The sequence below is a fragment of the Eumetopias jubatus genome, unplaced genomic scaffold (assembly GCF_037043125.1).
Source record: "Eumetopias jubatus isolate StellerSeaLion01/CBP00866 unplaced genomic scaffold, mEumJub1_p1.0 scaffold_7, whole genome shotgun sequence".
Classification (NCBI taxonomy): Eukaryota; Metazoa; Chordata; class Mammalia; order Carnivora; family Otariidae; genus Eumetopias; species Eumetopias jubatus.
This window is the reverse complement of record NW_028274813.1, coordinates 54,751,714-54,767,817: the sequence shown is the minus strand read 5'-3', so window position 1 is coordinate 54,767,817 and position 16,104 is coordinate 54,751,714.

Here is a 16,104-nt window from a genome sequence, read left to right as displayed (position 1 = left end):
AGAATCCCAGCAAAAACATCAATTGGTTCAAAAAATAAAAATAAACAAACAAAAAGAAACCCTTTGGTCACTGCAAGATTGAATTCTTATGTACTCATTTCAAATATGACAGCTTTTAGCATTTTAAGAGAAGGACCTGCAGACAACATTCCTGCTTCTCATATTTTTCAACTATAAGGTGATCCTGGTCAGATTTTCCAGCCTTTTTGACTCATGATTATTCAACAGTAAAAACCTCCTATTTGGAAAGAGTGGTTTCTCCAGCTAGTATTTCAAAAGAGTGGAGAGGTAGAAGGGAGACTTCTTATAATTCAGAGTCTCTTACCTGACTGTGGTATGACCACAGACCTTCATCTAGTCTCGCTTCATTCAGAAACTGCTGGATTCAGTCTTCTTCACCAGAAATGCTGGGAAAGGATAATTCTAAATAGTCTCCTTTCAACCCAGAAAACCACTCCACCAAGAGAGAAGAGAAAGAAAACAAATTTATTAATGATTAAGCATTATACCAGAATGTGAAAGGCATCACAATCTACGAAAGAAATTCCAAAGACAGAAAGAACCCTCAACTTTTTATGAAACCAAGCAAATACAACCCACTTCATATATATTCTCAAAATGAACAGCATCAAGTCCTCAACTCACAGGACTTGGCATATCATTTGTCATAGTTCATTCTAAATTCACTTAGTAGTTGGATGACTATTTGTGTTAGCCGTTTGGCTTTATCCAAAGGAAAAAATGAGCTTCCCATATCTTATGACAGGAGGCAGTTTTGCAAGTTGGAGCTAAATGCCCATAGAAGTTGGGGATCCTACTCTCCCACAGAAACAGGGAGGTAATATGCTGTCTTCTTTGATGATTACATGTCAGAGATGGCTTTTGGATCCTTGAGATTTATATACATTTCAAGCAGAAAAAGAAGTTACAATTATACATTTTAAGTAAATGCTTTTAGAAAAAGGAAGATAAGTCTCTCCTCTTATTTTAAACAGGAGGAATTAGCCTTATTTTTATTCATTTAAAAAAATGATTGAGATATAATTGACATGAAACATTGTATTAGTTTTAGGTGTACAACATAATATACACACATACACACACATATATCTATAATGAAATAATTGTGTATCAACTTTAGTTAACATCCGTTAACATACATAGTTAATTTTTTTTCTTTTGATGAGAAATTTTAAAATCTAACTTCTTAATTTGTATTGCCCTTATACTTTCAATTGTTGATTAAAAAAATTCTTTATGTTTTATAAAAATAAATGCTTTAGGGTTGTTTTACATTTTTTTTAAAGATTTTATTTATTTATTTGAGAAATAGCACGTAAGCAAGAGAGCACAAACAGGGGGAGCAGCAGAGGGAGAGGGAGAAACAGACTCCCCACTGAGCAAGGAGCCCGACATGGGGCTTGATATCAGGACCCTGAGATCATGACCTGAGCTGAAGGCAAATGCTTAACCAACTGAGCCACCCAGACACCCCTTGTTTTACATTTTTCTAAAATATTTTCTATCCTTTTGTAGGCCATTGTACTTTCTTTAATGTCTTTCTTAAAATTAATGTTCTTGATATTTCAATGTTTAATGCATACTGTTGAACAAATCATTACTACAAAATCAGAAAAAATTCTTATATTTCCTTCCTTCCTTCCTTCTTTCCTTCCTTCTTTCTTTCATTCCTTTCTATCTTTCTTTTTTTCTTTCTTTCAGAGAGAGAGAGCAGGGGTGGGGGTTGTGGTAGGGACAGAGGGAGAGGGAGAGAGAAAAATCTTAAGGCGGGTCCATGCCCAGTTCAGAGCCCCACTAAGGGCTTGATCTCACCTCCCAGAGATCATGACCTGAGCCAAAATCAAGAGTCTGTCCTTAACCAACTGAGCCACCCAGGGTGCCCATCCCCTTATATTTTCTTAAAAGAAAAATCAAATATTTTACTGTTGTAAAAGCTTTTATGTAGGCTCTTGATATATTTAGAATTGATTTTAGCAAGTGTCGAAATCTCGTACTTTTTTAGAATGGCTGACTATTTAACTAGCTGTGCTTACTAAAGGGTTTCTCCTTTCCTTTACTATGTGCCATTCTAACTCAGTCATGTCAAGATTTGATATAACAGTGGATCTGACATTGAGGTATTTATTTTATTCCATTTCAAATTATTTACCACTGTAGGAATACTAAATTATTTTTTTTGTTACATCTTTATATCCAGTAGAACATATACCATTTCCTTACAATTACTTATAACCATGAATACAGTATACTAGCCCTTTGTTCTGTAATGTATATTTTAGAATTGGCATGTGAAATTGTATGAAAAATTCAGATGGGATTTAAGTAGAAATTTTTTAAATGTATAAAACAGTTTAAATAAGTTAAGATTTTTATGTGTTATATTCTTATTAATAAAAACAGGATAGGGGCTTCTGGGTGGCTCAGTCTGTTAAGCATCTGTCTTGGACTCAAGTCATGATCCCTGGGACCTCGGATGAAACTCCACGTGGGGCTGCCCGCTCAGTGGGGAGTCTGCTTCTCCCTCTGCCTCTGCCCCTCCCCCTGCTCTCATGCGTACATGCACACGTGCTTTCTCTGTCTCTCTCAAATAAATAAATAAAATCTTTAAAAAAAAAAGCAGGGTATCTCCATTTGTGTAAAACATTTTAATGCCTTTCAGTAAAATTGTATAATTTTATGTAGCGTTCTTATAATTTTTTTGCATAATTCTATATACTGTATAAGTGTCTTTTGCATAGTGACTCTTAAAATTATGTAGTCCAATTTTTTGTAGGCTAACAATTGCATTGGGTAGAAGTGTAATTGACTCCATGTATTGAGATATTTGTTAAGTTCACTGATTAATTTTAGATTTGATAATAAAATTTTTTGATTATATACATAGGTAATCATATGACTTATAAAAAATGACACTTTTATTTCCATCTCTTCAATATTTACACTCTTAATCTTTTTCTTTTCCTTTTCCTGTTATATAGGCTAGGCCCTTCAGTACAATGTTATATAAACTTATTGATAAAGATCATCTTATTGTTTTCCTGATTATAAATGGAATGCATTCAGAGTCTCCTAAATTAATGAAATTAAAGGTATAATGTATGAGATGAGTTCCCTTCATTCCTGATTAACCAAACACATTTTTTTTTTTTAATTTAGGAATCATGGTGTGATTTTTTTTTTAAAGCATAGATTAAAACTATTTTTGGTACTTTTTCAAAGAATAAAACTTTGGCTTCATTGATTTTCTTGTTTGTTTCCTATTTCCTTTATGCCCGCTTTATATTTACTAAAGGCTTCCTTCAAGTTTACTTCTGGTTTAATCTTCAGTTACTTACATCAAAACGTTTTTTGCAGTAGAAACTTTGTCTGCCAGGTCAAGAATATTTACATTTTCCCCGTTTAAAATAGCATTCACTTTGGCTCAGGTCATGATCCCAGTGTCCTGGGATTGAGTCCCCTGTCAGGTTCCACCACTCAGCAGGGAGCCTGATTCTCCCTCTCCCTCAGCCTGCCACTCCCCCTGCTCCTGCTCACTGTCTCTCTCTCTCTCTCTCTCTCTCTGTCAAATAAGTAAATAAAATGTTAAAAAAAAATAGCATTCATTGCTGTGAATGTCCTGCAAAACCTCACCTCCATGATATAAGATCATTTTGATGAGTAGTATTTTAGATATCCTTGACTTTAAATATTTTAAAATGCAAATTATAATTCATATTTGATATATGATTTATTTCATGACTGATTACATGATTAAATAAATTATCTATATTAATTTACATATATTTTGGAGTTTAGATTTATCATTTGGAAGTTAACTTCCAATTAAATTGCCTTGTAGTTAGAGAATATAGTATATGCAAAAACTTGTTGATAAAATTTGCTGAGACTTGCATTATAACAAATACATGTATATGTTCTGTATGTGTTTGCATATAATGAGCAATTATAATTGTTCAAAGCATAATTCTTTGAATGTTGACAGTATCATACTTGTTAATTGTATTGTTCAATACTGTTTTGCTAATTATCTGCTTTATCAATTAATGGAAAGTATATTTAAATATCCCACTATAATGAGGGATTTCTCCAATTATTTGTGCACTTCTTACTTATGTTTACTTTTTACATATTCAGGCTACGTTTTGAATAGAGCATATTTAAAATGCCATGTATCATTTTATAATAATCTTCTGTATCTGTAAAAATGTTTTGATCTCAAATTATTTACTGATATTAATCTGGATATATTAAATAGTTTTTTCTTTAAAGTGTACCTTGTTTGTTTTAGCATGTGTGTAGGGGGATGGGGAGACAGTGCTGCAAACCTCTCTCTCCCAAGTGAGACAAGAGATGCCCTTAAGAAAGTGTTACAGAGTGGCAAGCTAACTCCAAATTCTCAAGGCTCAATTTGCCACAAGCTAAAACTTTCTAGAAACTTACAGATGTTCTTGATCCACAATTTTTAACAAAATCTCATAAGAAGATGCCCATGTTTTTCTTGGCCTGCTTTTGCCTAAAGAGTTTTGTTGGGGTTGCGTCAGTACAATCTTTTACTTATCTCTTTTAAAACTGAAACTTTCCCTAAGAAGCTTTGTTCTTGACCTTGGTAACTAGATTCAGTCTAGACTGTTACTGGCATGCCAAAGATAAATTCATTGAATTTGTTGAAAATATATTATTTTGTGTTAAAATATGGTGCTGTTATAGGTTCTCTCCACGATTATTGGGAGGGTATTATTCATATCAATTCATGGACTAGAGCAATGAGACATATTGACATCTTGCAAAATATTTTTATATATTCTTTTTTTTTAATTTTTATTTATTTATTTGACATAGATAGAGAGACAGCTAGAGAGGGAACACAAGCAGGGGGAGCAGGAGAGGGAGAAGCAGGCTCTTGGCTGAACATGGAGTCTGATGTGGGGCTCGATCCCAGGACCCTGGGATCATGACCTGAGCTGAAGGCAGATGCTTAATGACTGAGCCACCCAGGCGCCCCTTTATATATTCTTTTAAGGTTAAGAGTTTTTATTTACTTTTTTTGGAAACTTCCTTCAATTAACCACAATATGTTTTCCCTATACAGGCAGTTTAAATTCTCACAACATTTTGGGAAACAATTTTTCTGTGTGGCTTTAAAAATAAATCATACATATGGGTATTGATTCCTGAGTCTAGAGTTTTATGGACCAACGATTTTTAAAGTTTTAATTAAATGAAACTACTTCTCAGTATTCAAAAGACTGGTTTATGCTGTGTGCCATGTAATTTATTAGGAGCTTCTACAATTGCCTTTCACATATTTATTTAAGACACAACAGTAGTTCATTTGTTTTCAATAAAATATAATACTTCTAGAGTATAGTGATATCAACTTGTTTGTTCTGTTTGAGTAATACTAATAAATATTTAAATCTTACTTAAATTATAACTGTAGGGTGTGATATTAAAATATCATACGGCATTTACAAATACAAAACAGAACAAAATATTTTCTTGTAAGATATGTGTCTTTAATTTCAGTATCAAAAGCTGTTCATATGATATTGTGGATATCTTTAGGGAAAAAAAAGTGTGAATTTTTCATGTCATTTTACTAAAACCTTATACCATATAAGAGGACCTGCATGGAAAACTGTTCTGTGGTATGTTTGCTATTTATAATGGAAAGAAGAGATTGAAGAGATTGAGGAGTAGTAACAGATATGTGATCCTATGCATTTCTTCTCAGAGAGAAAATTGTTTATTTCTAACAGTTATTCCTGTGTCCTGTTTTGACAAAGGAGATAGATAAGCAAATACTGGACTTGGATGATCACCTGAAAGAATTTTAATAATTATAGTTGCAAAGTATAGGTTTTGTTGAGTTAATCTCAAAAGTGAAAAACACAGGTAGATTTTTCAAGACTGTTTCTCTTTACTGTTGTTCAAAGAAGTACTTATGTTTATGTTGGGATTTTCTATAGTCGAGCACAGTAGGTCTATTTATAAAAGTAAATTGCTCTTTATAGCTGAACCTTCTTGAAACTGGATTTTTGGAAACCTATTTTGACTCATTTTACTGTTTCTGAAAATAGCTTTCCTTTTTGCTTATGTATATAGATATGAAATGATAGCGCATATAGCTTATTTGTGGGTCTTTGGAGCATTTTTTCTGAGACACTCATTGTTCAGTGAATACATGTGCATAAAGCTAAAAGTATATGGTTCTATGCTTTGAAAATTGCAAATTTTTCAGTTTTTAATTTTGTAATTGATTTATCAAAGGCTCAGCAAGATTACTCCAGGTAAAAACTCTGTTTTGCAACAGCTGTAGTACTTATTAGTGCTTGTATTACAAATGTCTGTTTTAGAGGATATCACCACTGACAATTTAAGTGACTTCAGGTCAAGCTCTACAATAACAGTTGTCACTCCTCATATAAAATGTTTTCAGAGATTGTGGAGAAAATACTCTTAACACGGTGGGTAATCAAATTTGAAGTTTGTTGTTACTAAAGTTCTCACTATGGTTCTTTTTCTTCAGCATTTAATACTTAAAGAAGAGAAAATATTACTTTGTGTTAAAAGAGCAAAATTGTAATAGGCCTTGAAATCTTGGTAGGAATAACCCACCAGTTGTATTGCCATCTAAAAATTTATATTGAGCTGTAATTGTGTGATTTAATTTTTTTGTTTTCTGAAACTATATTGAGAGAAAACAAACGTTTATCCATCAAGTGAAACTGACAATTGAGAAAAGGTTTAATAATTGCTGTGAGGCAAAGTCACTTACAGGATAAGAGAAAATCGGTGTTTTTTTTTTTAATTTTAATATAACACACGAGGCTATCTAAATAGAAAGAAAAATATTTTTGAAATTTATTGAGTGACATGTTTACATTAATCACTTTTGGTGCTTGGAAAAACCAACTGGAAAACTTTCGATCCCTTACATTTATTTATTTATTTTTTATTTTTCTCATCCCTTACATTTATTAAGTAAGGTGGCAGAGTCTACCAAATATTTGGAATAAACATTTGAATCTCATGTACTTCTCTCACTGCTTGTGACACTTTTTATAAATTTCCCTTTCTACTAACTTTACTAATCGAATATGCTAATTTAGTTATTTTTTTACATTCATAGTTTTTTTTTTACAACTTAAAATGTTTTAATAGGATTTTTCCATTATTTATAGAAATACTATGTCATAGGCTGAAGAATAGAATTATCCTTTTAAAGAAGATGATGATATTCTTAACAGTCTATTGAAATAATATCAAGAGATGCTTTTAGGAACATGAAAAAAATATTAAAACACAAATTACTTTATTGTCACTTTCAGATAATTTATATTGTTTTATATAACTATGAATATATATTCATAGTACACACACACACATACACACACACACACACACACACTAAATATGTGCATCCTGTACTCATCCCTGACCTAGGCTATAGCTCTGAACCCTAAATCATTTATTACAACTGAACTTTGATGAAGCTACGAAACAAATATATCTCCGTTCATTACAGCTTGATTTACATGTAAGTTTATACTTCCATTACATCTATGAGAACTTGTGTGTTTTCAAAAGTTAAGAGTAACGCTTATTTTTAAAATTATAATTAAAATAATAATAAATGTTTAGAACTTTAAAAATACCCCTCTAAAAAAGGGGCAGAGAGCCAAACTTCACTACTTGTATTTTTCAAATTTTATTTTTTTAAATAAAACCTTGTTCCTCAGCGCAGTCATTCATTAGCTTAATAAATTGTATTCATACTTGCTATTTATCATGCACAGTGATAGGTGATGGGCATCCAGTCTGAAAAAGAAACGTCCAAATTTTGGCTTTGTGAATCTTTGAGTCTTGTAGTCCTGGCCCTAGATTATCTATTGCTTCAGTCTCACTATTTTCTTACTCCTATATTTGGGCTTTGACCTAATATTACACTTGCCCCAACTATCAACACAATTTCAGTTTCAACTTTGCAAAGAACTAAAAGCTTAAAATTTCTTTAACTCTTTAATACACATTTAGTTCTTTCTCATGTTGATATAATATATACTCTGTATATATTTATAGCATGATTCAAGTAATTTGGCATGATGACTACATTTAAAAAGCCAAATAGTTTTAGAAACACTTCCCCCTCCCCCACAAATATCAGGTATTATATGTGCCATCCTCAATGTTACTATATCTTCCTCACCTTAACAGAAGTGGCTTTACAACTCTGCCTTCCAGGGCACCAGATAATTTCAAATCAATTTAACATTTGACATCAAAATTGAGCCCACTGAAAGACTGCCTCTTTGTTCCAAAGTCGGAAGTAGTTCAAAAGACACACGACGCACAAAGTGAAATTTGATTGATCCATAGCTCACCAACCTTCAAACAGTCATGATTTTCCATTTTAACTGCCTTGGCTGAGTTTTTTCTCTGATCTCTGCAATAAAAAGCATCTAATAAAATTACCTGCACTGAGCCTGGTGCTTTGGTTTTATGCCTGTTGACAGCTATAAGGTTTTGAGGGGGCCAGATTTTACTCCTTAAGAATTCAATGACTGAAAATCCACCAGGAAAGAAAACATATTTAAATTCATAGATTACTTACAATGTACGTGTGTCACTCTGCTAAGTTAAATGAGTGGTAAAAAATAAATGAGAAAAGGGTTGATAATTGCTGTGAGACAAAGTCACTTAGTTACAGCCTAAGAGAAAATAATGAGTTTATTTTTATATTACAGTCTCAGCTATCTAAATAGAAAGAATAAAATGTTTTTGGTATTTACTGAGAGTCAACTCAGTAGCATAGAATTTGTTACACAGAAAGATCCATTAAACTTTGCTTTAAATCTAAAACTGATGATAGACTTTATTTTACATGTTTTCTAAAGTATAATTTATATTTTGAACTGATCTTTGGCTTATATGTCAACTGTTGCATAAAAAACCTACCCAAACACTTTCCAGTTTAAAAGAAAAATTACTATTATGTCTTAAGATTTTGGGGGTTAGAATTTGGGCTTGACTAAGCTGAGCCATTCTTCTGGCACATGACTGAAACTAGATAATACAAGATAGGCTCACTTGCATTTCTGGCCATTGGAGTTGGCTGGTGAGTTGCTGTTTTCTCTCTCGGCCTTCTGTCATTGCCATGAGAAGGACATTCACAGACCAGCCTGTTGGTCTCAAGATGAAGATAAGAGATAGCCATTATTATGTATGTAAAAACATTCAAGGAATCTATACAAGAAATCTACTAGAACAAGGAAGAATCTAACAGTGTTGCAAGATACATTGCCAATATACAAAAAATCTCTTATATTTCTAATACCAACAGGGGTTTATATTAAAAATTTCCCTACCACACAATCTAACCATTCTACTCCTAATATTTCCATAAAAAAATGAAAGCATATGTCCATACAAACATTTCTATACACATGAATAACTTAAATCTGGACACTAGGCAATGCTTCTTAACAGGAGAATGGATAAACCAAAATTTTCTTCCACTTTTTGAGATATTTATAATGATAAAAATGCTCAATTATATATTCTTATGAAGCTGCCATCCTGTGTATTAACTCCTAAAAATTTTGCAGTATGTCATATTCATTTATTTAGCAACAACAAGTATCACCTATTGGTCTCAATATTGCCACAACAAACCAACTACTTTATCAATTTGCATCACCATTTTCCCCTTTAAACTTTTGGCCTAACTGATATCAATCTCACTAAATTCAACCTATAGTTATTATATCCCTAAGGTTTTGGGCCCTAATTAAGTACACTGAAGATTGAAATCTCTCCCTGAATTACTTTTGTATTCTTCTTTCATTCTGCCTCCATGTCATTATATGTTATTTTAACATTATCTAAAACCCATTAGTATTTAGCATCATTTTTTGGTTGGCAATAAAATACATGATAGTGCAGAAAGTTTTAATTCTATTGAATTTATTTAATTCAAATTTTAATTTGATCATTGGATAAATTGGTTTCTAGCTCTTCTTCTGACTTAATGTATCATTTGAATCATCTATTTTTCAGTTTCAGTATATGGGTAATACTTATTGTCCTTCCTCCTTGTTTCCTAGTTGGGTCATAAAGAACATCCGCCCTCTTCCCTTGATGGTCAGATTCTGTGGAAGGATAATCTGTCCCTCTCTTCTTTCCCCTTAGTTCTCCTTCCTAATGAAATGGCTAATTGAACTGAGGAAACTTAACATTTATTACTTGAAAACAATTATTTGAAAGGAAATTTTTAAAAACCAAGTCCTTAAAAGCAAGACTGTGCATATTTCTACCTGCTGAAGTAGATAATATCCTTACCAACAATAGCAAATAATTTGAAACAGGTATTTTGCTGGTGATTATGTAATTTCAAGTGTGGGACTCTTTCTTCTCAAATGCTGTTGACTTAGGTGAATGCCAACTAGCTAACTAGTTTAGATTTTAAAAAATTTGAATGATTCTTGACTATTTCTGTGATGATAATATTAAAAATTTTGAGAGCTACTTGGTTTTTACAGGTCTTGAGACTTCTAATTAGAATTCATAATAATTTATCTAGCAAATAGATAATTATAATATTCTGTATGAGATAGTAGCCTTATAAGATGGCCATTTTCTCTTTCAGAAGTGCCTGAATTAATAAAAATCACCATTTCGGGGCTACTGGCATGTAGTGATGACTAAAAAGCAATGCTTCATCTAAACTGCCCAGGTTGATTATTATAACAGAATTCCGCTGTGCTTTTCATATTTTTCATGAGGAAAATAACAGACTTTTCATAATTCAGATCAGGCACAGGTGTTCATTACCTTTTCTGAGAACATAGTTACAAAGGCACTTATCTCTAATAATGGAAAAATGAAAAGGATTCAAAGAATTACACAGACAGATTGGTTAAAATGCAAGAATATTTTTGTCTCATTCTACAGTGTGCCTGGTTAAATTGTGTCATATAATTCCTCAGGATGAGCATTGTTAAGTGGGAGCAGAAAAAACATACTTTATTCATAGAAGACTCTTAGTCAGAAAAGCATTATTTCTATGAAGAACATAATTTTAAGGAGCTTGATTTCGTCTTGTGAATATAAAAATAAGAAGCAAACCATAAAGCTATCTTTATGCAGTTTAAAAAAAAACAAATTTCATTATGTTGTGAATTTGGCAGTGTCTTCAAGTAATTATCTGGAGATATATATATATTTGAAAAATTCTTAAATAGCAGTTATAATTAGCCTAGCAAAAGGAGATATCATTCTGTCTGGATTTTGTAAGTTGAGACTGTTCTCTTATAATTATATAACTAGACACTATAAAATTGTAAGCCAGCTTGATCGTTAGAGCTAGAATTCTGGCCTCAAAGCTGAAATCTGAAAACATTCTCTACCTCTTGCTCTTCCTTTATGGTAGTCTTCGGTTTTCTTCCATTGATAAAGTGTGGCAGTAAAGATCCTATCCGTTGCCTGGAAATAAATTTTGACCTTTACTTATCGGCCGGGGTGGGGAAGGTGGGGGAGAGGGGAATCAGAAACAACCACAGTCCTTTGGGTTGTTCGTTCAGGAATTAATATTAGTTATCAAACAAGATTGGAGACAGTTAATATATATGTTTTCTTGAAGAAAAGATACTATTGGTTTTTCAAAAACTTTATGATGACTGAAGGAAAACAAGAGCTCCTGGTACAAAACTGAGTAAGGAACGTATAGGAACATGCTAATAACTGCTTAATATTTGATTTACTGCAAACATTACTTGGGGCATTCCAAACTAGCTAACCTGGACTTGGGAAAGAACACATTTGTTGGTTGGGATGATAATCTCCAGGTTTAATGTCTCAATGGTTCTTATCTGTAAAAAGTGGATGATGGTTTTAGAGAGAAAAACACCAACCAGGCTTGTATCTTTTTAAATTTATTCTTAAAACTAACACATATTCTGGAATATGGTAGACAATATCTATTTGAATGATTGAATGCAAATTAACTATGACCCTGTTTAAAACACTTTATATGAATCCATTGGCTTTTAGCATAAAGGTCAATAGGCTATGAAAGCCAACATACATGGCATGACTTAAAGAAAGAAGGATAAGTCTTCACTAAATACTAACATCTCTCATATATATGCCTTCTCCACTCCAGGTTGACTGCCTTTTCCATTTTTTTTTCAATTATTTAAACTTTTGGTGTTCCCTCTGGACTGATATTTCCTCTATATAAATTAATATTTACCAAATCCACAAAACTCTAATTTTCAAAAATTCTGATACCATTTTTATCTCACTATTGCATTCCCAGTTGCCACAAGAATATGCAGAAAACAGTAGTTACCAAATAAATGTTATTTTAATAAATATATAGATAAAAAGTAGTTATGCCTTTAATGAAAGCCTAACCTTTTTCTACTTTATTCTTTGTGGATAAAAGTGTATTCTCATCTACATAAACTGAAAGACATAACATTAGTACAGAACTGACTAGTAGCCAAGAACTAAGAACACAAATAAATCGTCTTTCCTCTTCAAGTTAACTTCTAATTTGTTATCCTTTCTCTTCTGTAATAAGTCAAAAAAAGTCGGTGCCAAATTTTACAGGAGAGATTATTTATAATAGTGCATTGCTTTGTTTCTAAAGGAATTTGAAATATTCTGATTGTCTGAGAGATGCCTATGTATGCACTTTACACCACCACCACATACTCACACAATATATACTGTTTATTGAGTATAAGCATGCATGTGTAATAAATACAGACTATAGACTCAGCTTTATAATTTACTAGTGACGTGGCTTTTGAGGAGCTTTCGAATTTTTTGTATGTTTCTTTATTTCCCCCAAAATATGTGGTAGTTTCTAGAGCAAATGACTAAAAGAGATGAAGAATTTAGCTGACATATAGTGTGAACTCAATTTGATAATTAGTTATTTTTATTGTGAGGATCAACAATTTTTCCAGTAAGTAAATTATATTAGCAATAAGAAATACTAAAAAAAAAAAATCATGAATTACTTGAGGATCTGAAAGTATATTTGCCCAAATTGGGTTTTATTTTAAAATAATCTGGAACTAAATTTTATTTTAAAATATGCTGAGTATATATTGGCATAACCTGAGAGTTTATATCAATCCTTGCTATCCACAGATCTAGTTCTTCTGTATGTTCTAAATTCTAGAGAACAATGGCTTTGTTTTTAGACCCTGTGTTTAGACGCAAAGATTAATGGTAATTCTAGTTTAGATACTACATTGTATAAAGTTCAAAGAACAAGGACATATTTTTCTTTTAAACTGAATTGTAAATGTGAGAGTCTTAACATTGTTTTGTCATTAATCAGAGCTCTCAGAGAGGAGCTGTTAGTCAGGGGTCTGTGAGACTAGCTTCAGAATCTATGAGGACTCGGAGGACTCAGAAAAGCTGTTATACTCAGTTACAGTTTATAACAGTGAAAGGATTCAGATTTAGATCAGCAAAGGGAAAAAGTGTCAACATTCAGGAGAAACCAGGCATAAGCTTCAGACTGTTCCAGTGGTATTGCATGAATGCACTTATTTCTCCCAGCAACTATGTGAGACAGTATGTGCAAATTGTTTCCAACCAAGGAAGCTCTTCCAAGTCTTACAGGTAGGCATGTAGCATGTTTGTAAGTGACCTCAGCTACTCAGACTCCAGCCTCTTGGAGTGAAAATATTCACCATAAGTTATATTGTTAGCATAAACTATGAGATCAGAGTGATACAACATGGCAGGAGGCTTCAGGCATACAAAAACAGAATTTCACCCTAAATCATATTGTTAGCATAAACCATTTGAACAAATGGTAGTGCATGCTACAAACCCTCAGGCACACAAAAACACTCCGCAAGGGCTAAGAGGTCTTATCTCAGGAGGTAGGAAAGGGCCCATCCTGAAGACAAGTTTGTTTTGGGAATGCAAGTGTTTGAGTAAACCATGGGGAGTTAATTCTCTCCTGCACAGTCCAACCCCTGGCCCTTGACTAAGTTCTACTGTAGCAAAATGATTATATTTTCTTGGTTATGTACATTTAGTAGAGCACTGATATAATAAATATAGCATTAGTAACAGCATGACCATACCTATCATTAGGAGGAGCTAAGGTAGTGTAAAGACAGACTTAAAGCAAGAGTCAATTCTATAGAGCCAATACATATATTTTCATATTTTTACACTATTTCATTACTTCTCCCTTGATATTTACACCTTCTGTTATACTTGTGTGGGAATATTTAGCATAGAAATTAGCTGATGGTTAGCTAAAATGAGTTCTTCCTCAGGCCAGTAATTTTCCATCACAATTATATCTTAAAAAGGTTTTAATTTAATCTTCCAATGTTTTGATAATCAGCATCAGTATTATGATAGGACTTATTTATATATTTTTATAACAATGCCAGTGTTACATCATATCACAAGCATCATGGTGCAATTCAATTTCATTGCAGAAATCAGGAAGAAGTATAGAGATATTTGTTATGTGTACCCAAGACAATCAACCCTTGCCTATATACTAATTTTTATTAATGGACAACATCACAGTTGACCACTAGATTCAGTTGTTTTTTTTTTTTAATTTTTTATTGTTATGTTAATCCCCATATATTACATAATTTGTTTTGGTGTACTGTTCCATGATTCATTGTTTGTTCATAACACCCAGTGCTCCATGCAGAACGTGCCCTCCTCAATACCCATCACCAGGCTAACCCATCCCCCCACCCTCCTCCCCTCCAGAAACCTCAGTTTGTTTTTCAGAGTCCATCATCTCTCCTGGTTCGTCTCCCCCTCTGACTTACTCCCCTTCATTCTTCCTCTCCTGCTATCTTCTTCTTTTTCTTTTTTCTTAACATATGTTGCGTTATTTGTTTCAGAAGTACAGATCTGTGATTCAACAGTCTTACACAATTCACAGCGCTCACCGTAGCACATATCTTCCCCAATGTCCATCACCCAGCCACCCCATCCCTCCCACCCCCGACCACTCCAGCAACCCTCAGTTTGTTCCTGAGATTAAGAATTCCTCATATCAGTGAGGTCATATGATACGTGTCTTTCTCTGATTGACTTATTTCACTCAGCATAACACCCTCCAATTCCATCCACGTCATTGCAAATGGCAAGATCTCATTCCTTTTGATGGCTGCATAATATTCCATTGTGTATATATACCACAACTTCTTTATCCATTCATCTGTTGATGGACATCTTGGCTCTTTCCACAGTTTGGCTATTGTGGACATTGCTGCTATAAACATTGGGGTGCACGTACCCCTTCGGGTCCCTACATTTGTATCTTTGGAGTAAATACCCAGTAGTGCAATTGCTGGATCGAATGGTAGCTCTAATTTCAACTGTTTGAGGAACCTCCATACTGTTTTCCAGAGGGGTTGCACCCAGTTGTTTCTTGGTTCCAAGTCAGTTTGGAACAAGTCCAGACACCTTGCCTTAGTCCAAAGGCTTATACTGAAGCTATTTTTGATTCTGTGTTTTATGCATCTAGACATCCCTCCCTCCTATGGATGTTGTGCAGAACAGTTCCTATTCTGTACATAGTCTCTATTATAGATAATTTCAATCTTAACAGTATTAATCTTCTGACCCATGACCCTGTTCATGCCCAGTTCCAAATACATCACTCCATCTTGTGATAGATTGCTATTGGACCTGTCTAATCTAACAACTTGATTGGTGTGATGCTACCCAAGTCAGTCGATGCAGTGTCTGTTCACATGATAGGAGCTACTTTACAAATCATGTGGAATAGTGTGCTGTAAATGGTGTTACCTCTTTCCAGAACAATAAGGACCTACATTATGATTAAGGGTTAAAATTTTGACATGCAAACTTAGTTTTCCATACCTATGTAACAATTAAGTATGTGTGTGATAATAGAATTTATTTTTCTAAATAGAAAATTTGTTTTAAAAATGGAATAAAATACTACAACCTATCTACAACTTATAAATTCATTCCTTAAAAATATTCCTCTGTCTTTAGATTGAAACAGCTGTTATCTGTTGCTTTAGGTCATGTTGGATGACAAAC